We start from the raw sequence: 23,563 nt of genomic DNA, 5'->3' as shown, positions 1-23,563 counted from the left end.
CACAGACAGACAGACAGACAGACAGACAGACAGACAGACAGACAGACAGACAGACAGACAGACAGACATATATAGAATGAAAGCTTCTTGAGAGCAGATTTTGTTTTTAATCCGTTCTTGCTTTCCAGGAAGATTTATGCGAAACTTCACCCTGCCAGTAGGGAGAATATATTTGACTCTAATTTGCAATGATGGGCATCCAAAGCATCTTTTGATGTGAATCTGTGTCTGTGTGTGTGTGTGTGTGTGTGTGTGTGTGTGTGTGTGTGTGTGTGTGTGTGTGTGTGTGTGTGTGTGTGTGTGTGTGTGTGTGTGTGTGTGTGTGTGTGTGTGTGTGTGTGTGTGTGTGTGTGTGTGTGTGTGTGTGTGTGCGCGCGCGAGCGTGTGCGTGCGTGCACATCTTCCTGGCTACATGGCCATTACTGCATTGGCCCATCCTGTCAGCTTTTATTAGATCCACTGGACTTTAAAAGCCTGCCACAGCAAGACAGAACTCCAAGAGAATCAAAACCTCCTGAAATAGCACAAAGGATGTGATTCACACACTGTGTAAAAAAATATATATCACTGGGGGATTTCTAGTCACTGTCTATCTTTGTGTGTAGAGGGCAGAACGGTTGGGCAGAACAGGATAATGGTTGTCTGATTCCGATTCCAAATTGTCCCTTGGTTTTGAAGTTTGCTATGAATTTGCCTCTGTGGCCTTTTAGCGCCTTCCTTTATTTTCTTATTATATCAACACAGTGTGAGCATTGAAAGAAGATAGCAGGGGCGCTACTGGTATCCCTCAAACCACCGGTGCTCATGAAAGGGAATACAATGAGCAAAAGTGGACAAAATGTGCCACGGAGGCACACAAATCCAGGCCCAGGCACTCAGGTGGATTTAGAAATAAAAGGCCTTTATTTGAGCAACAGGCTCCAACAGGCTTTCTAAACCAATTTGTCACATCTTTAATAGATGTATACTTAGTGGGATCTTTCCAGATCTATGGAAAGTATCTAAAATCATACCCTTACCTAAAGATAGCAAGACCGGTTTTACTGGATCCAACTGTAGACCTATTAGTATACTACCTGTGCTTAGTAAAATGCTTGAAAAAATAGTTTTTAAACAAATGTTTAATTATTTTAATAACAATGGATTACTTACAAATGCACAGCATGCATATAGACCAGGGCACTCTACCAGCACTGCATTAGTGCACATGACAGACAAATGGTTAAAATCTATTGATGACAGCTTACTGGTTGGGGCTGTGCTCCTGGACTTTACTGCTGCGTTTGATGTAATTGATCACAGCATTCTCATTGCTAAGCTCAAATGTTATGGTTTTTCACCCATATCACTAGAGTGGATTGAGAGCTACCTCTTTGGCAGAACACAAAGAGTGTTTTTTAATGGGAGTTTTTCTTCCAGCGGGAACATATCTTGTGGCGTTCCGCAGGGGAGTTGTTTAGGTCCACTGTTATTTTCAATTTTTATAAATGATTTACCTTATGTTGTTAAAAATGCAGATTTAATTATGTATGCTGATGACTCAACATTGTTTTGTGCATCACCAACTTCACTTGTGCTGAGAGAGAATCTGCAGGTTGAGTTGAATAACATTACCAAATGGGTTAGAATGAACAAACTAGTGTTACATATTGCTAAAACTAAAACCATTGTATTTGGGAGTCGGTATGCTCTTGCTAATGCCACTGCACTTGATTTACTTGTAGATGGGATATCAGTTGAGCAGGTAACTCGGGTCAAATTACTGGGTGTGAAATTAGATGATTTATTGTCTTGGTCTGATCAGATTGATCATATTGTTGCAAAGATGGGTAGGGGCATTGCAGTTTCTAGAAAATGCTCAGCTTATGTTCCATCTTCTGTCATGAGTGAAGTTGTTCGGTCACTTGTTTTATCACACCTGGACTATTGCCCTGTTATTTGGTCTAATGCTGCTGAGAAACACATGAAGAAACTTCAAATCGCTCAGAATAGAGCAGCTTGATTGGTTCTAAATTGTTCTTTCCGTACCAATGTATGTGAGATGCATAAACAATTATCATGGTTAACCGTAGAGGTGAAATTAAAATATAGCCTTTTGATGTTCATGCATAATGCTATGTGGAACAACACACCACACTTTTTTCATGAACAGATATTATTTTCAGGTTTCTGTCATGAACATTATACCCGTCAAGTGAGCTCAGGTCATCTGGTTGTGCCAAGTCACAACCAGAATAGTATGCTGAGAACTGTTCTTCACAGAACTTTTTCAGCTTGGAATATGCTCCCTATAAATTTAAGACATACCACAAGCAGATTTTCTTTTAAAAGGTTACTCAAACATAAATTGACGAGTCCTTCATAGATGTTGGTGTTTTTTCTACTTTTGTACCTTATTTTTATTTAAATGTATTTTGTGTAAACACTGTATTTGTGATTATTGGTTATTCTCTGTTTTTTATGCAGAGAGATGTCACTGTTTTTGCTATTAACTCGATTTTTGTCTATTTTAGATAGCAACATTTTTACTATTGTCTGTTTTTACTGTATGAATTATTGTGTGGACCCCAGGAAGACTAGCGACCACTTTGTGGAAGCTAATGGGGATCCTAATAAAGAATAAAGAATAAAGAAGAATAAAGTGGCTTTGTGTGTCCCGTTCATGTCCATATATGGTCATTCCAGTCCAGAATGAACAGGTTTTATCTGTCCCAGCATGTGTGTCCCGTGTGTGTCCCGTTCATGTCCATATATGGTCATTCCAGTCCAGAATGAACAGGTTTTATCTGTCCTGTACATCCAGAATAATGTAACGTCCGTCCCGGCTGATGATTGGATGATTAAAAATGTCCAATGAGACCATACTTTGAGGATTGGTCAAGCTTCACATGACAATTCGGCCCTCTAGATAAAATCATTCATTCATTCAGAATTGGAAGAATGTATAGATCACAGAGTTCATAGCTCTAGAACACATAGAATAAAAGTTCACCGCTTCACTTCGAACCGAGGTTTGATTTTTAATGTTCTAGCCCGTTGCATAACAAATACATAAATGAACTGAATGAATCCAAAGGTATCCTCAACCCATCCTTTTGTTCCTCCCATCCTCCTTCCCTCCTACAGGACGACAACTGGGGAGAGACCACGACAGCCGTGACGGGGACCTCCGAGCTGAGTCTCTCCCAGGAGGAGGTGGTGGGCCTGGGGAAGGGCACGGCGGACCAGGTCCGAAGCTGCCGGCGCTACGCGCCCCTGGCCGTGGGCGTGTGCCTGGGCATGCTGGTGCTGGCCTCTCCCCTGGCCTTCATGGTCCTCCCGGCCGTCCTGTGGCCCGACAGGCTGCAGACGTGCGGCGCGGCCTGCGAGGGGCTCTTCCTCTCCATCTCCTTCAAGCTCCTCATCCTCGTGCTGGCCGTCTGGGCCCTGTTCCTGCGGCCGGCCCGCGCCGGCCTGCCCAGGGTGTGCGTGTACCGCGCCTTCCTCGCCACGCTCACCCTCCTGCTCACCATGTCCTATTGGCTGTTCTACGGGGTCCGTATCCTCGATGCACAGGTGGGTGTTTAGGGTTTGGCTTGGAGAACATGTATGTATGTTTTACTTCTTGTTATATGACCGTCGGTCATTGTACTGGCTCAGCGTGTTTTTACTTCCTGAAGTCTTGCCGAACCAGATTTCACCCGTGACATCATGCAAAATCCCCAAACACTGCGGCTCGGTGCCGTGCTGTGAGCTTGTATCTGCTATTTTTCAATAGATAAAACATTCAATAATTCTAGGCCTAAATGGGTAAATGAGTTTGGACTGTGAACTTCGTGCTGTCTGTTTGTCCTTGGGAGCCGGCAAAACAAGGGGGAGAGTGAAATGATATATGTTATCGCTAGCTCTCCCCTAGGCTGGGGGGTGTAACACTTCTGCTGCAGGCATTCTGTTTCTTCATAGCCTATGATTGATGACTGTGTCCACCTAGCAAACTGCCCTTGTTACCTTTCAAATACACAGGGAATCCAAATCACGTGTGTACGGCTATTGTGAACGATTGAAAATGAGAAGACATTTTGTGCAATCCTCTTTAATCCAGCGTACTTTCTAAGGACAATGCACCGGACAGTCGGAGCACAGTGGCACCCTTATAAATCAGCTTTGAGAGCAGGCTTGTTGGCATAAACCCTGTGGGTCACTGCAGCTTCGGTGTTTTGCGGCCACCAAAAAGCCACCTTGAAATGAGTACATCCCTGACACCATGGATGTGAACACACAAAGCAGTGGTTCTCAACGAGTTGTCCGAGCCGGGACCACCAGTGGTCCTTGCGGGTGTTCCAGGTGGTCCCCAGCTAAAATGATGGAGAGCTGGTAACCAAAAGAACCCTTATAGATCTTGAGAGCGTAAAATGAAACCAAATGGACCCTTATGGGTCCATTTGGTTTCATTTTAAGCTCTCAAGAGTTAAGTTATTGTTAAACATCTGCATTACTTAATGTAGGCTACAAGACTTTTAGCCTACACAATTATAGAATGTAGAAGAATTGTTATTTTGATCAACATTTGCCTGTTATCTCTCCTACCACATCAATTCAATACAGCGTGGAATTGTAGACATTGTGTCCGGGAAGGCTGACTCTCGTCAAACGGTGGTCCGCAGCTCAACGCAGAATAAACAATGGACCAATGTTGTTTTTGACAGCAAATTTTCTTTTGAATAAAATGTAATTTAGTTTTACTCATAATTTAGTCACCTGAAAAGTTTTAGTTTTAGTCTAATTTTAGTTGACTAAATATTATAAGATTTTATGGCGACTAAATCTACAGTTGATTTAGTCAACTGAAATGCATTTTGGCAGGCCTTGATGGCATCGTAATGACTGATTTTACACTTGATTGAATGTTGAAAATAGCCGATCTACAAGCTCACAACGCGTCGCAGCGCGACGCGTTGTGAGCTTGTAGATCTGCTATTTTCAGCATGCAACACCTGAGAGCAACCAAACATAAAATGACTCTCTTCTCCACCAGTCCCTTCCTAATGTTTTAGTCTAGTTTTTATTTTGTTGACGAAATTGTCAATATATTTAGTCTTAGTTTTAGTTTTTTAATTTCGTTTTAATTTCGTTTTAAATTCGTTTTCGTCAGTGAAAAAAACGCAGTCGACAAACATTTTTCGTCATAGTTTTAGTCGACGAAATCAACACTGCAATGGACCTTGACATGAAAAGGGTTGAAAACCACTGACATAAAGCATAAGGTGTACACTACAGTATGTGTGTTTGTGTGTACCTGTGTGCAGGACGAGGACTACCACGGCATAGTGCAGTTTGCGGTGTCCCTGGTGGACTCGCTGCTGTTCGTCCACTACCTGGCCGTGGTGCTGCTGGAGCTCAGGCACCTGCAGCCGTGCTACAGCATCCGCGTCATCCGCTCCACGGACGGAGAGACGCGCCACTACAACATGGGACAGCTCAGGTAGGCTACAGCAGTGGTCCTCAACCTTTTCAGGCCGCGACCCCCAAAATATTCATATTTTAACTGGGGACCCCCATCCTATGAGCACTAAGAGTTGAGGCATTACATTTTGTATAACACGGTTCTATTGTGAAAATAGTTTTCCTATTTTCACCATTTCCGCCCGATGTGCGTTGTAAACAAATCGCGGACATCACCGATGCGGGCGGGAGCGGAGCGACGTACAGTAAGTAATTATACCTTTACTGTATATACAGTAAGATTGACAGTCCTCACCGTCAACGGCGCCATGACTTTAACCCTTTCAATGACAGTGAGGAATGTCAACGGCAGCAGAACTGTTAAGTGAATCATCTGGGGACCCCTCCAAATAATTTGGGGGTCCCGACCCACTGGTTGAGAACCACTGGGCTACGGTACTGCGCACGCACACTTGCTCGCTTGTTTTTAGGGGGGGGGGGGGGGGGGGGGCTGCTGTGTGCAATAGTCATTTTCTGGAAGCAAAAAATAAAAACAAGCGAGAGGATTAAAGGACGACTTCCCCCATTTTCAAAATATCTTCATATAATTGGTCCTCCTCACTAAGGTTCATGATACAATGGTAAAGAAATCGACTCTGTCTGTGTCTCATAGAAGAGCTATGGACACTTCACAGAAACCCGCCTACCAGTGACCTCATCGTTAGGCAGATTTTTGAGCGGTGCTAACCGCTCCTACGTCTGGCTTTGTGTGTAGGTCCCTATTTCTGCATGAGCACAGAACTCCATGTATGGAGATAACTAACGTTATAGACAGAACGGCCCATACAAGGAGATCTGCACGTATCATGTTTGATACCGTGAGGCGCACTTCCCACAGGTGTCCAAGCAAGATTGGAAAAAAAAGAAAAGAAAGAAGAAAAACAGCTGTCCTCCTCTGAGACACAGAATGAATGGACAGAAATGGTACCATATTTTAATAAACATTATTGAGGACCAATTACATGAAGATAGGTTGAAAATTGTTGAAGTCGTCCTTTTAGTATTAGTGAAAGCATGTGTGCGTGCTTTGAAGTGAGAAATGAGGTGCCGGGATGAGAACGGAGTCAAGAGTCATCTTGACATTGTCGGAGGACAACACATAATAAATACAGCAGCTCCAAGTAGCCCCCCCCCCCTTTCTGTGTGTAATTGGAGGCTCATGTCCAGAGGGAAGAATGGCGGTAGCAGTAATTGAGTTACTCATCATTCAGTCTCCTTGTCCAGTTTGCTTGAGGGGGGGTGGGCTGTGTCAGAAAGGTTTGATGGGGGGGGGGGGACTACTATTCTAGGACAGAGCAGGGGAGGGTAGTAATGGGAATATGGCACCGATCCTGTGTTTGACTTTTGTCCTAATCTTAACCACAGAAAGATATGCATAATCCTAAAGTTATTTCTAACCTTATTCTCAGTAAAAACAAATAAAAAATTAAAATCTCTGCGAGTTTCTTTCCGACGACATTACCGGTTACCTTTTCTTTTTGCCTCTGTCTCTCAGTATCCAGAAGGCGGCTCTGTCCATTCTGGAGTTCTACTACAAAGACTTTCCGCTCCACAACCCAGCCCTCCTCTCTGCCTCCAAGCACCGGGCTGCCAAACACCTTGCGGGCTTGAAGGTCTACAACGTGGACGGTGAGTGTCCTCCACGAGCGGACGTCATTAAGAGACAGGGGCGTCACAAGGGGTAGGAGAGTGGGACTGAGTTACCAGGGCCCAAGGTGGAGGGGCCCTAGTAACTTTAGCTATTGAAAAATAGCAGATATACAAGCTCACAGCGCGGCACCGAGTGCCGCGCTGCGAGCTTGTAGATCTGCTATTTTTGAAAAAAATCTTTGAATATATGTATTTTTTAAGCGAACATTTCCAACTCAAATTTTGCTTCTGGGGGTCCCTGGAACTAAATATTTTGAGATCGGGGTCCGTGGCCAAATACATATCATCTTGGGGGTCCTTGACATTCTGAGGAGTTTCTTGCACACATTTTCACGATTTTTCAAAAATAGCAGATATACAAGCTCGCAGCGCGGCACTCGGTGCCGCGCTGTGAGCTTGTATATCTGCTATTTTTCAATAGTTAACATTCATGGGGGGGCCCGCAGTGAATCCTTGTACCCAGGGCCCAGAATTTGGTGTGACGCCCCTGTTAAGAGAACATACTGTTCAACAAGGGTTTTCAAAGTGGGCACCCTGGGATGCCGTGATGCCAGAGACAATTTGATAATATTTGGAATTCATCAATATCACTACATCAATATCACTTCACTATGCTTAGTAAAACAGACCTGATTTGCACTGTACTTGACGAGTTATTTTTCAATCTACGACAACTCTCTTCACCAAAAATAGACGCGTTGTGAGCTTGTAGATCGGCTATTTTTGGTGAACCTTAAGTGGTTAAACGTCAAGTACAACGTTATTTTCAGTCAGTTCTGATGGAAACTGACATTTCTCCAATAGGATGTAAGATTCTATTAATTAGTTAGTTAGTTAATTCTAAAAATGAACGGTGCCCTGAGTTAAAAAAATCAAACCTCGGTTCGAAGTGGAGCGGTGAATCTGAGCAGCTATACCCTGTCTGTGTGTGTGTGTGTGTGTGTGTGTGTGTGTGTGTGTGTGTGTGTGTGTGTGTGTGTGTGTGTGTGTGTGTGTGTGCCCCTCCTTTAACTTGTGTGGCCACTCAAGGTATTGCCAGCCTACAGACATAGCCAGCCAGCCAGCCAGCCACATAGCCACCCACGGACATACCTGTCTATTGGGAGCGCTTTCACCGCTCCAAAAAGGTTGAAAACCCCTGCTGTACAACATCTGTTTTCTTTGATTGCTTTTCAGACGATACCATTTCATTTGTATTCATCATGACTTCTCTCCTTTCCGCCTCCTTGCTGTGCCCCTTCTCTCTCTCTCTCTCTCTCTCTCTCTCTCTCTCTCTCTCTTTCTTCCCCCCTTGCTTTCATGAGCAGCTTTTAAAAATAAACTGAGAATGTACCTTTTGGACAGTAAGTACCGATAACAGTTCCTCCCGCAGCCGCTCACTCGCTCGCTCGCCACAGCACTTTATCACAGGAAACGGACCCATCTCACGGTTGACTTCACGAGCCATCCCTCTGCCTCTGTCCTTAATGTGCTGTACATACAGTATCCTGCATCCCTGGCTAGCACACTTACCGCACTGTGTATATGCCTGCACACACACACACACACGTGCACACACACACACACACACACACACACACACACACATTAGTGTGATTTAGAGAGTCTGCTTCCCTCTGTACAATGCACGCACACACACAAACACACAGCGATGCTACAGTTTCCTCCAGGGGCGTCAATTGGGTATGGCAGGGGTATGCAGCTGCCATACCCTGGGTCCAGGGGGGGAAGATAAAAGTTAGTTCTAAATATGAATCCATGAATGTCTCTTTGTCTATCTGTTCTGGTTATTATCTATCTATAAATGCGAGAAGTCTCTGCGTGTCTGTCTGTCTGTCTGTGTGTCTGTCTGTAATCCGCGTATCTCGAGAACCGTTCGTCCCACCGGCTTCAGATTCGGCACGCGCGTTCCCCGCCGCGGCACGGAGTGCAGTGCCGGGTCTCGACCCGACCCGACGCGCGGTTTTCCCGAACCGGCGCGAAACGTTCGGAATCTCCTTATGCGGGGTTGATTGTTGACATCAGGCTGTTCCGGAGGAAATCGGCGAAAGCTCTGACTCATTATGACATCACTTCATAAAAGGCTCTGACATCACGTACGCCACATGAGTCAACAAAAAATCTCTGTGAGTGTCTATGTATGCATGTAATCCGCGTATCTCGAGAACCGTTCGTCCCACGGGCACGCGCGTTCTCCATATATGGGCGTTCGTCCCACGGGCACGCGCGTTCTCCATATATGGGCATAAAATGAATGCCCCCATATATGGGCATAAAATGGATTGCAGACAGACAGATACAGATATCTCCATATATGGACATAAATGGACAGAGGCAAACAGATGGTCAAAGATCTCCATATATGGGCATAAAATGGACGCAGACAGACAGATAAAGATATCTCCATATATGGGCATAAATGGACACAGGCAAACAGATGTTCAAAACGGGTCCTATGACAACAGGTATAATGAGGTTTGCATTAAAGGGGGAACCGGCACTGTGTCTGCAACACAGTTGGAGGCACAGACAGATACTCCATATATGGGCATAAAATGGACGCAGATAGACAGATATCTCCATATATGGGCATAAAATGGACCCAGAACTATAACTGCAGTGATCTCCATATATGGACATAAAATGGACGCCGACAGACAGACAGACAGACAGATACAGATATCTCCATATATGGGCATAAATGGACACAGGCAGACAGATGGTCAAAACGGGTCCTATGAAAACAGGTATAATGGGGTTTGCATTAAAGGGCGGGGCATTCATTCCCTATTTACATTGTTCCGAGTTGGCCAGGTCGCCGACTAGACGCTGGGCCGCCCGTGTTAAATTACAGTAAAATAACTACAAATGCAAAATGTAACAAAATGGTCACTTTAACAAGATATTATAATTATATTCTCCACACTTGTATTCTCCCCATCTTGACAAATTCCCAGGTTCCGCAGGTCAGCTGCACAGGTGCAATGCATTATTGTTAATTGTGGCACATTTACTAACATGCCAAGTTTAGCTGCACTTGAACAACCATTCAATCGTTTTGTTTTTTTCAGACATTGTGAAAATAGCCGATCTACATGCTCACAACGCCTCGCAGCGCGAGGCGTTGTGAGCATGTAGATCTGCTATTTTCACAATATAACCGTGTTATACAAAATGTAATGCCTCTTATCCATGAGCACTCCCATCTTTGCCATACCCTAGCTTTTGCTGAACTGACGCCACTGGTTTCCTCTCGTTGAAAGGGTTCCAGAGCATCCTCGCCGCGCCACCACAGCAGCCCATCCCCCCACCAGCAAAAAAAAAACCACCCTCCCCCCACACCACCACCACCCACCCCTGCCGTGCCTGGCAACCCGCATTGTGGTTGTAATGATCTATGGGAAGAGGTGCAGTCTGGGAGATGGTGTCCTTTACAGCCTCCTCTCCCCCACCCTTCGCACTAAAAACACGGCAGAAAGGCCTCTGGGGCTGTGGAATTTCAAACCCTTCAATAATTCATCACAGAGAAGCTCATTCCTCACATACCCTCACTCTTCCCCTCCCACTCGCGCCGTCTCCGGATTACTCCCGATCCCCCTCTCTCTCTCTCTCTCTGTCTCTCGCTCTGTCTCTGTGTGTGTGTGTGTGTGTGTGTGTGTGTGTCTCTCTCTCTCTCTCTCTCTCTCTCTCTCTCTCTCTCTCTCCCTCCCTCCTTCTTTCCCCTTCCCCTTCTTTTTGTCCTTCATTATTTCATTTTCCCCCCTTTTACTCTGGGTTTTACACCACCCCCCTCCTGCCCACGCCACCACCATCACCACCAACAGGGGCGTCACAAGTGGGTGGGGGAAAAGTGGGACTGAGTTACTAGGGCCCAAGGCGGAGGGGCCTTAATTATTTCATTACTTTAACTATTGAAAAATAGCAGATATACAAGCTCAAAGTGTGTGGCACAGAGTGCCGCGCTGGGCGCTTGTAGATCTGCTATTTTTGAAAAGTCATGAAAATGTGTGCAAATCTTTGAATATATGTATTTCTTTTAAGCGAACATTTGTAACTCAAATTTTCCTTCTGGGGTGGTCCCTGGAACTAAATATTTTGAGATGGGGGTCCGTGGTCAAATACATATACTTTTGGGCGTGCTTCACATGAAAAGGTTTGAGCACCACTCACATAGAAACATAGGTTTTAAAAAAAAAAAAAGGCTTTTTCGCAATTTTTCAAAAATATCAGATCTACAAGCTCACAGCGCGGCACTCGGTGCCGCGCTGTGAGCTTGTATATCTGATATTTTTCAATAGTTAAAGCACAAAATAATTGTATGGGGCCCGCAGTGAATCCTTCTACCCCAGGGCCCAGAATTTGGTGCGACATCCCTGGCCACCACCACCCTTCCTCTCTGTCTACCTTTCTGTCTATCAGTCATTCAGTCTCTAGGCAACATGAATATGTAGGCCAGCCTGACGTTCGCCCAAATTACTGTGTGTTTGGTGAGGAGGTGCTGGGGCAGAGGAGTGTATAAGGGGTTTATGCTCAGCAAAGAATCGGATGTATAGATCACTCTCTAGAGCAGAGGTCTTCGACAGGGGGTCCGGGACCCCTAGGGGGTCCTCAGAGTTGCTACAGGGGGTCCTCCAAATCTTTGAGTGATAGAATCTTTCTTCTTTTTTAGATTAACCACTTGAACTCTAGTGTCCATATTCTGAGAACTTTAGCCAAAAATAGCAGATCTACAAGCTCACAACGCCTCGCGCTGCAAGGCGTTGTGAGCTTGTAGATCGGCTATTTTTGGCAAAGAGCTTTGGTGTAGAGGAGAAAAAGAACAGACTAAGTACAGAGTGAAAGGTAAAGTTTATTAAGTATTGACGGTTCAAGTGGTTAAATATCTGAAAACACAAATTGACATGAATCCAAAATATACTGATGATTGTGCTGTCAAACGATGAAACTATATGGAATCTATGAAAAGGTAGTGGGGGTCCCTGCTTCATCTCTCTCTCAACTAAGGGGTCCTTGGCCTGAAAACGTTGAAGACCCCTGCTCTAGAGCAGAGGTCTTCGACAGGGGGTCCGGGACCCCTAGGGCGTACATGGGCAACTGGCGGCCCGGGGGCCACATGCAGCCCTAGCTCACCCTCACTTAATGCGGCCCACAGGTTAATATTGGAATAGGCCTACTGATATATTACTGATTTCAGCTGTTACAATTCCAAACATGCAAACATGACCTTCTTTAATTATTTCAGTCTCTATTAGTAGCTTAATGACTAGTATTAAAATGTCATTGTCTTTTTTTGTCTAATGTATTTGTATTTAAGTTCATAAAGTTAACATAACTAAATGCATTTGCCAAAAAAGAAAAACTAAAAGAAAACTGGATTCCAATTAAAAAATAGCAAAAAATTGCAGATCTACAAGCTCAAAACGTGTCGCAGAGCAACGCATTTTGAGTTTGTAGATCTGCTATTTTTGCTACTTTTGTGTGACATAGGGAGTAGGGCAATAATGTATGCTCAGTTTCTGCCATATGCAACATGGCCCTCTAGAGTGAGTGTAGAAATATAGTGGCCCTCTCCATCATCAAAGTTGCCCACCCCTGCCCTAGGGGGTCCTCAGAGTTACTACAGGTTCCAAATCTTTGTGTGATAGAAACGTTTTTTAACATTTTTTTATATTAACCACTTGAATCCTAGCGTCCATATTCTGAGAATTCTTTAGCCAAAAATAGCAGATCTACAAGCTCACAACGCCTCTCGCTGCGAGGCGTTGTGAGCTTGTAAATCGGCTATTTTCGGCAAAGAGCTTTGGTGTAGTGGGGGAAAAGAGCAGACTAAGTGCAGAGTGAAAGGTTAAGTTCAATAAAGGGCCAGTTCACCTCTGGGACAACCAGATCTTATTTTATTGTTGTTTGGGACACGATCAACACAATCCTCAGTTATTTTTTGTGTTCAATCTGTGTTTTGAGATATTTTAGTATTTCAGCATGAATGATGATACATCATATGATGCAGCATGATGACTCATATGATGCAAAATGCATCATCATTCATGCTGAAATACTAAAATATCTCAAAACACAGATTGAACACAAAAAATAACTTAGGATTGTGTTGATCGTGTCCCAAACAACAATAAAATAAGATCTGGTTGTCCCAGAGGTGAACTGGCCCTTTAAGTATTGACGGTTCAAGTGGTTAAATATCTGAGAACACAAAATTGACATGAATCCAAAATAGACTGATGATTGGGCTGTCAAACAGTGAAACAATAGGAAGGTCCTCGATGCACGTCCCGCTGGGAGGAGACCCCGTGGCAGACCAAAGACCAGGTGGAAGGATTACATCTCCAAACTGGCTTGGGAACGCCTCTGTATACTCCCTGAGGGAGTGGAGGAAGTTGCTCGGGATAAGGAAATCTGGAAGTCTCAGTCGGAACTGTTACCCCTGCGACCCGATTCTGGATAAGCTGTTGAAGATGGATGGATGGATGAACAGGTTGTGGGGGTCCCTGCTTCATCTATTTCTCAGCTAAGGGGTCCTTGGCCTGAAAACGTTGAAGTAACCTGCTCTAGAGTACATTACGGTTGTTAAAATATATGTTTGCTTCCACGTTCCACAACCCCCTCTCTCTCTCTCTCTCTCTCTCTCTCTCTCACACACACACACACGTGCGATCAAAGATTAATGATGCATAACTTATACCTCACCTGCAGGGTCTACAATGCGTACTGTGTGACCTCTAATCATGCCTAATATGGACCTGACTCTGCTCCATATTCATACAGTATATCATCACTGTCGGGCAGAAACCTCGTATCTCCAAGTTTCAAATTTGTATGTTTTTTCGCAAAGTAAAGCATTGCTTCATCATATGGCCATCGCACAAAAGTAGTGAAAACAGCAGATCTACAAGCACACAACGCCTCGGCGTTGTGTGCTTGTAGATCGGCTGTTTTCACTAGTTTAAATCATTTAAAAAATGATAAATATAAAACAGACAGTTTTGGACGTACAACGACGATACAACGACGATATATCTGTTTACCCTGATCCACTAGCACCACTGACTGAATTTGAGATTGTGTCACACAGGCTAACAAATCCACGCGTTCAACTGGAGCCACGGCCTTGTAAGCGTATATTGATGAATATTTAATCCATCCCCACAAATACCACGGTTTAGCCATTACCCCGGAACTGCCAGCGCTGTGTTCTTTTCACTGTAATTAATGGTCTCTGAGACTTGCAACAAGATAAGCTGGCAGGCGCCCCGGATATGTCCCTAAAATCATGCATATAAGAAGGGAATATCTTAAAAAGTCCTGGAATAAATTCCTTACCAATAATTGTCTTCACCAATGTGTTTGTAAAGGTGTCTAGTAACACATCTCACAAAGACTGAATTTCGGTTTCCCTAGGAGAATCCGTGACAGTTGCTGAAAGTTGGTGTCCCATTAAATTAACTATACAGGATAAAACACACCAAAATAAATATGCTTTAAGTAGCATGTGAGGGGTCAAACTAGGGGTTTTTCATGATTCTGAATCCATTGCAAGCATTGGCATTCGTTTTGCACAAAAAAACATTCCTTGGGGTGAAGGTGGCTCCCACAAAACTGTGAAAAGTGATGACTCATCACTAAACCATAGTTTTGTCGGGCCATTTGTGTCCTAGTTTGACCCCTCACATGCTACTTAAAGCACATTTATTTTGGTGTGTTTTATCCTGTATAGTTAATTTAATGACCCCAACTTTCAGCAGCTGTCAAGGATTCTCCTAGAGAAACTGAATTTCAGTCTTTGTGAGATGTGTTACTAGACACCTTTACAAACACATTGGAGAAGATTTTTTTGGTAAGGAATTTATTCCAGGATATGACACCATTTCTGAAGATGTTCCCTTCTTAACACTTTGACCGCCACGGAGGTCATATGACGTCAGGCTTTTACACCCCCCGCGCTGCCACCGTCTTTTTTTTAATTAACACAAGATTAGGAGCATATGTATCACTGACGCTTGGATTCAGCCGTCCTGGGCCCTGGAATGACTAAAATCACCATGGTTACCATTGTGTGGCCAATCAGCTTGTGTTACCTTGTGTTACCATGGTGATTTGGTACATGACCGTCCTCCCCAGGCCTGGGATTGCTGGATGGACGGCAACTTTGGCAAGAAGCAGCACTGAAACTAGCAGTGTTTGGGGGGGGGTTTAGTTTAGTGCTTTACTATACTACTGAGGACTACTTCTACAGCCGTTGTGATCTGAAAAGTTTTACTGGATCGTCATGGTTCATCGACCAGGCCACCAGGGACCACCGAGCCGCGGCGTCGCAGCGAAAAGAAGCAGCAGCCATGTGTTTGGGGGGGGGGGGGTTTAGTTTAGTGCTTTACTATACTACTGAGGACTACTTCTACAGCCCGAGCCGTTACATGTGATCTGAAAAGTTTTACTGGATCGTCATGGTTCATCGACCAGGCCACCAGGGACCACCGAGCCGCGGCGTCGCAGCGAAAAGAACTGCTATATAAAGTAAGTGGTTGTTGCTAGATTGATTGATTGATACATACAGTGGTGTATTGGCGTGTTTGGGGGGTCGCGACGTCGCTCCGAGAGCAAGCATGAGATGAGAGATGATTATGCTCATCTCGGATCACAACAGCAGGGCGTTTAGCTCAGCGGCGTCAGTTCAGAAAAAGCTAAGTTATGGCAACTTGACTGGTGTCTTTCACGCGCGCGAGGCTCGCGTGCAAGACACCAGTCATGTTACATACCTTTACAACAGGCACGATTACAGTACATTTTATTATATTCCCCCTGTAGCCAAGGTATGGCAGCTGCCATAGCTTGCCATACCCAATTGACGCCTCTTTAGCTTAGCTTGGTGAGAAAGGAGGACAGATGCTCCATTTAGTGCAAAACAAACACATCCCAGCAAAACAACCACTATAAGTCACTCGCAAACGTCGCAGTCTGACCAATCCAGCGAGATGGATTGGTCAGACCTTGTACCAGTTCACTGGTACAAGGTCTACTAAAAGGAGATCATGAGATCCATGAAAAGACTAGGCTTATTTCCATAGTAAACCATTGCAGTATCTCATATAACATTGAATGACAGACGGATAGAACACAGTACTATGCAGTAGATATAGTCAGGAAAAAAGGGGGAAATAAAAAACAGTATAAAAACATACAGTAGGTAAATACAAAGAAGGGATTGATTGATTGATTGATTGATTGAAGACTTTATTAGAAGTTTGCATAGGAAAAGGTACAGTTTCATGACGGTACAGTTCACTGGTACAAGGTCTACTAAAAGGAGAGCCATGAAAATACTAAGCTCATAGTGCCTTGCTGGGCTATGAGCTTGTAGATCGGCTATTAGGCATCATATGTAAATGGCAGATCTACAAGCTCATAGCGCGGTGCCGGGCTATGAGCTTGTAGATCTGCTATTTTGGAAATATATGTACCTGTGTATATAAAATGTATAGCAAATAATTATATATACCTTATGGTAATTATGTTTTTTTTTTTCATAATTACTCTTACTTGCAGTTGCCTGGTCTGGATTCTAACATGGTGAAGTTTGTCGCAGTTGGCTTGACTTTGTCAATACAAACATTTCCATATGAATGTACATCAATTTTTATTTAATTTTATGTATTATGACTTTGAATTGCTCAGGGTAGTTTGACCGTTTTAGTTTGAAGTGACTAAAATGATGATTGCAATGGAACACATCTACAACTATACTGAAGTGAAACAGCAATGTAAAGTTTTTTTTTGTTATCTTTATCAGAGTTTTTATCTTTATTTTTGAGATGTCTGATGTCTAACTGAAGGCTTGAATAAAAAATCCCAGGTCAAAACACAGTGGATTCTACTCTGTCTCTCCTTCATCCTGGGAAGATGAAAAAAGAGCCTCTGTCAGTCTCCTGGCTTCTTCCACTTTCCTGCCTTATAACTAGACCACGGTACAACTTTTTTTAACTTTTTTTTTTACATTATTATGGCCTGCACCCTGTTCTTCATTTAGAGGTACTGTGTGTTCTTGTACCATTTACCAATTTGTTTCTAGGGCTTCTGAAAGTTTTTTTCCTTTGACCTCAATTATCTCAGAAAGTAAATTTCTGATGCTCCTTTTTCATCTGTACAGCTTTCGCTCTCCCTCAGGTTTCTCCACAGCAGAACACCACAGCAGGACGAAATTTTTATGGTGAAAGCTAAGGTTCTGACTCTATATTCTCTGAAATTTTTGTCAATTTTCGTACATCCTACCATTTTCAATTTATTCCGTCAAAAATGAATGGCCGTCTATGGTGGCAAGGGTTTTACCCTTAAAACCCTTAACATTGTGGCAGTCAAAGTGTTAATACCTCATAACTCAAATCTTAAACTTTCGAACGGTGGGTGGGACGTAATACTGACCAACGCTATATTCTCAGTCGTCGTAACCACCTAGTGCTGGACGGGTGTTGCCAGATTTTGTCAGAGAAACAGGCAACCATGTCTAGGGAAACAAGCCCAAATGAAGTGACTATACACATGTGGGCCATAGTGTATATAGAGCGCTTCAAACATAACACATCGGCGATCTACAAGCTCACAATGCGCCATTTCGCGACACATTGTGAGCTTGTAGATCTGCTATTTTCAAATCAAGTCTTGTAAGGGGGTCCTTGGCACACTTTTTTTGATTTGGGGTCCTTGACATGAAAATGTTTGAGAACCACTGGTTTAAACAACATTAGGAAACAAGCTCAAAATCAGCAACTATACACTTAAAGGGATATTCCACTTTCAACAGGGAGCAGTGGAAGGGCCTCTCTCCACATACACACCCATTGTAACTTCAAACTCCATTTTAACCATGATAGATTCATTAAAAACACCCATTATTTTTTCTGGTTATTCATACTACCCTCCTAATACGTGAGCAGGTCGTGTTTTTTCGATAACTTTTTTCATTTATTTTTAATAATTATTTGGGAAAATGGAAAAAATGAAATACAAATAAATAATTATTAAAAATAAATGAAAAGAATTATCGAAAAAACACGGCCTGCTCACATATTAGGAGGGTAGTATGAGTCACCAGAAAAAATAATGGGTGTTTTTAATGAATCTATCATGGTTAAAATGAAGTTTGAAGTTACAATGGGTGTGTGTGGGGAGAGGCCCTGGGCCTGGAGGGCCTGGTAACATTTACATCAAATATCTAAATATTCAATCAAGCTAATTAAAAACTGTTCAGGGTATTCATAAAAGCCTGATTAGATGATAAAATTACCAAAAGTTTTTTTGAAAGTGAAATATCCCTTTAACTATACAGAAACAAGCCACAAAAAATGGAACCCGCAACTACCGATATTTACAAGCGACTTTACAGGAAAACAAGCCCAAATGTATGTAGCTTATAATAAGCAGACATGGCAACACTGGTGCTGGACCAAACCCATTTAAGTGGCTTACCCTCCCCTGACCCCTTTTGTTCTCCTCTTTTCCAAAATGAGGTGCAGCCCCATCTATCAACGTCCAGCGGCCACCATCTCCAGCTGACATAACCATTAAGCCTTAATTTATACTCGGTCGCACCCCAGTGTTGCGCACTGACGATATTAGCAGATCTACACGCACACCTCACGGCACACTGCGACTCGTCGTGAGTTTGTAGATCGGCTATTTTCCAAGCGCGACACGATGCGGCAACCGAGTATAAATCTGGCTTTTTTATTTCCGTGTCTATGTGCGCCCTCGTGAAGCAGGTTCAGGGAACACGGCAGGGGAACAGCCTGGGACTGGGAATCAGTCACGGATGTCGGCCGCAGCTGCCACCAAGCGCAAGGACAGTGCCCACAATGAGCTGTACTACGAGGAGGCCGACCACGATAGAAGAATACGCAAACGCAGGGCCAGGTGAGGAACAAGAGATTTAAAACCCATTTACGCCTAGAATTATTGAATGCTTTAAACTATTGAAAAATAGCAGATATACAAGCTCACAGCGCGGCACCGAGGCGTTATTGGAAATGACACCCGAGCTCCAGGCGGAGCCGCTCGATTGTCCACGACACTGCAAGCGGCGCGCAGGCCAGCGGACCTTGGTCCTGCTCTTCGCCCCCGAGCGCCGCAGGCGCGAGTGGCCGCGAAGAGCGGGCCAGGGCGGAGCGCCGCGCGAGTTACGAAGCCGTGGTGAATGCAATCGTTATATTTATGCCCAGGCCGTAAGGCCTGGGCAAGCCCACGATAAACGCCCTGTCCAAGCGACTACAATGGAGCGCTCCCTAGCTCCGCTTCAGCCAATCAAAAGCTTCGGTGGGCGGGGTTTCCCTGGAGCTCGGGTGTCATTTCCAATAACGCGGCACCGAGTGCCGCGCTGCGAGCTTGTAGATCTGCTATTTTTGAAAAAGTCATGAAAATGTGTGCAAATCTTTGAATATATGTATTTTTAAAGCAAACGCTTGTTACTCAAATTTTGCTTCTGCGGGGTCCCTGGAACTAAATATATTTGAGATGAGGGTGCACCAACCAAGAAGAGACAACAAACGCAAAGGGAGAAGTAGCCGATCAGAGCGCTTTGCTTGGCCCAGTGGATGCGAAATTTAGATTTAAAAAGTTCACTCGTACAACAACATGTGTTTTACTTGAAAAAAATGCTTCTCGGGTCAAATATTAATATGCGATTAAAATGCGATTAATTGCAATTAATTATTAATTACAACGCCTTTTTTAATCGCATCTCAGCCCTATTTCTTTCATAAATGTATTGCTGGGCAAGTCAAAATTGTGCCACAGGCCAGAACTGGCCCGCGGGCCAGAGTTTGAGTATCACTGTCATAGACCGTGTATCCATCTATAAAGGTATCTATCTATCTATAGACCACATGAGACTGACACAGTATGTCCATATATGGGCATTCCAAGATGCCCAGAATAGTCATCAGACTTGATCAATGGCCACGCCCCGTGCAAGCCTAGCTCGCTAGCTAAGCTAGCTACGTTGAATGTTGAGGCTGAAGTGGTGTAGGAAAAAGTATGTAGTTGCCAAGAAAGCAGCATAAATGCTATTACAACAATAAACGTACAACCTTTCAAACAGACTAATAGAACTATCACACGTTACAACCAAGTGAACCCAATATCCAGTTAAAATGCAAAACAGGGTCAAGAACTAAAACAAGTGAAATACATAAACAGGTGCAAATCAATGCGAAGCAGTACGCAAACCGGTTCTTTTTACCTAATGACGTCTAAAGTATCCACGACTTTCCCAACGTCCCATCGTGCATTGCGCAGAAGGTGTGCGGCAGCTTCCGGCGCCGCAGCCGAGAGTGATCTACAAGCTCACAACGGTTGCATCTGCGACGCGACGTGGAGTGTCCCACAGATAATGCCACAGTAAATTCTCGCGGAAACAGGTGGATAAAGTCTAAAGTGTAAATTAGGACTTATAGGTTAAGTATGAAGCGTTTAGAACGTGTGGGACGCTGAATGTTGTGTGTTGCATCGGCGTCAGGCTGGTGGTGGCTGTGGAGGAGGCCTTCACACATGTCCGCCGCATGAAGAAAGAGGACGAGCGAGCGTCTCCCTCAGACATCATGGATGTGCGGGAGGCAGCCCTGGCCGTCTTCCCCTCCATGGCCCGCGCCCTGCAGAAATACCTCCGAACCACCAGGAGGCAGCACTGCCACAGCATGGAGAGCATCCAGAAACACCTGGCTTTCTGTCTCGTCAATAACATGAGCCCAAAGGTGAGTGCGAATGTCTTGTCACATTTAGGTTTACAGGTGTAAAGAAGTGGGTTTTTATGGAACCTATCTTATTTGTTGTGGAGGAAGGACTCAGCAAAGAGCAAGGAGAAAAAACTATAGGGTACTAGAAACAGATCAAACTGAAAGATACCGTGTATATATATATATACATATGTATAGCATATTATGTCCAACAAAATGATAATGTTTAATGTTTAAGCAATAATAATCTTTCTTCCATAAATGTATAGACTCTGATTAGATTACTATGTATAATATATGGGAGACAATGAGTTTCATCCTGGCACCAAGAACTGCCAGTCAAAACAAAGACTGGCCAATCACAGCGTGTCATCAACGGGGAGACTTGCGTCAAAAACGTTGGCTGCCATCATATTTGTGTCCAAACTGGCCACTGATGGCCCAATCTACATACTGTAATGCTGCTTCAGTGGCATCAGTTCAGCAAAAGTTAGGGTATGGCAAAGATGGGAGTCCTCATGGAAAAGAGGCATTACATTTTGTATAACACGGTTCTATTGTGAAAATAGCAGATCTAGCATGTAGATCGTCTATTTTCACAATGTCTGAAAAAGACGAGTTTTGACAGTTTTTTTTGTTTCTACGGTTTCTTGGGCTGGATATGGCAGCCTGGAATGGTTGTTCAAGTGCAGCTAAACGTGGCATGTTAGTAAACCCGCCACAATTATCAATAATGCATTGCAACTGTGCAGCTGACCTGTGGAACCTGGGAATATACCATTTTGTCAAGATGGGGAGAATAAAAGTGTGGAGAATATAATTATAATACCTTGTTAAAGTGACCATTTTGTTACATTTTGCTTTTGTAGTTATTTTACTGTAATTTAACAACATATAATAACCAGCACAGATAGACAAACAGACATTCGTGGACCCAGGGTATGGCAGCTGCCATACCCAATTGACGCCCCTGGTTGGCTGCCATCATTTTTGTGTCCAAACTGGCCACTGATAGCCCAACATACATACTGTAATGCTGCTTTAACCCATTCAGACCGGGAATGCATCCGTGTCACTCTAGATTTTAACCACTTTAACCATTATTTTTATGCTTTAGCTATTGAAAAATAGCAGATATACAAGTGCCGTCACGTGCTGTGAGCTTGTAGATCTGCTATTTTTGAAAAATCGTGAAACATTTGCAACGCAAATCTTTCTTTCTCTTGGTCCCTGGAACAAAATATTTTGATATGGGGGTCCGTGGTCAAAAACATATAATTCTAGGGGTCCTTGACATTAAAAACGTTGAGTACTAAACCCCTAATATTGTCTCTCCACATTATGTTCTTTGTGAATTTGTTCATAAGAAAAAAGAAAAGGAGAATTTACCTACATCATCCCACGAGGGAAATTCAGTTTTCAGCTTAACCCAGCTGAACCCAGTGCTGCCCACAAGGAGCACGAGGGAAGTGGAGCAATGGTAGCTGGAGCGGGGAATCGTACCTGCGACCTATGGGACCTCCGGAGTCCTAGGTATGGACATTAACCACTCAGCTATAACAGTGGTTGTTTGTCTGTGTTTTAGGCCTTCTTGGAGGCCTACCTAGCGCCGGGCCCTACCCTGCAGTACGGCGCTGAGCGCTGGATGGCTGACCAGTGGACGTTGGTCAGCGAGGCGTCGGTCACCAGTGGCATGAAGGAGGGCTCCGAGTTCCTCCTGCGGTGTCTGGACTTCAGCCTGGCGGTCACGGTCAGGAGCGTCCCCTACATCCGAATAACCGAAGAGTACATCGACCCCAAGTCTCACAAGTTTACACTGCTGCTCCAGTCCGAGACATCGGTCTGAAAAAGAGCGGTCAGCGCGCAGTAGACTGGTGCTGCTGATCTGATCTGACCAGGACTTTTATGACTATCACAACTTGTTTTTTCCACACACAAAAAAAAGAAGCGACTTTTGTATTTTTTATGTACTTGTGTTTTACACCTACTGTATTTTTCTCGTCCCCAATGATTTGCGTATACCCTACGTACTTTGGACACGAACCTACTGTAGCATAATTGTGGCTCAAGTTCAACTGAAGGGAACGTGCACAATGCTTGGACACACAATGGAGGTTGGAAGTTGGGAGGAAACATGCATGGATCTCTTTCTCTCTCTCTCTCTCTCTCTCTCTCTCTCTCTCTCTCTCTCTCTCTCTCTCTCTCTCTCTCTCTCTCTCTCTCTCTCTCTCTCTGCACTGATGCTCACCAGAATACAGCTCAAGAATTCCTCTATGCACTACAAATGATGGCCCCCAATTTGTGTTCTTATTTTTCATGTGCATGCCAGCACATGAAGGTGAGTTGTATGCATTTGCGTATGGGGTCTTTGATCTATCTCTCTCGTGTGTGTGCATGTGTGTATGTGTGTTAGAGATGCACGATATTAACGTTTTGGTCGATATCCGATAATATACAGGGTCTAATCGGACAATAACGATACCGATACTGCTATGTTACATTATTATATATTATATGTATATTGATCTCATTGCTGATTTATTTTTGTATTTTTTTCATTTTCAAAGCCATTAACGGTCACGTTATTAATGTGTCAATATCTGTTCAATATCGGTCAATATCGGTGAAAGAATATTGGTCAATATCAGTGAAAAAATATCTGAATCGGTTCGATTCCGATATTGCATTTTGAATGAAAT

At 43.9% G+C, this 23,563-nt stretch overlaps 1 pseudogene across 1 annotated transcript in view; it reads left to right on the top strand.

Annotated features, from left to right (window-relative positions):
• LOC308307816 (vang-like protein 1) overlaps window positions 1–22,710 on the top strand; it is a 37,859-nt pseudogene extending 15,149 nt beyond the window's left edge. The window contains exons 3-9 of the transcript in view: window positions 3,127–3,555; window positions 5,286–5,461; window positions 6,977–7,110; window positions 8,439–8,474; window positions 18,897–19,047; window positions 20,648–20,882; window positions 22,450–22,710. The product of the transcript in view is annotated as a vang-like protein 1 (transcript). The remainder of the gene's footprint in view (window positions 1–3,126; window positions 3,556–5,285; window positions 5,462–6,976; window positions 7,111–8,438; window positions 8,475–18,896; window positions 19,048–20,647; window positions 20,883–22,449) is intronic.
• Window positions 22,711–23,563: the final 853 nt, after the last annotated feature.

This window comes from Nannobrachium achirus (assembly GCF_963921795.1).
Source record: "Nannobrachium achirus genome assembly, chromosome: 22".
NCBI lineage: Eukaryota > Metazoa > Chordata > Actinopteri > Myctophiformes > Myctophidae > Nannobrachium > Nannobrachium achirus.
Note: the sequence above shows the minus strand (reverse complement) of the source record. Positions and strands in the feature narration are given on the sequence as shown.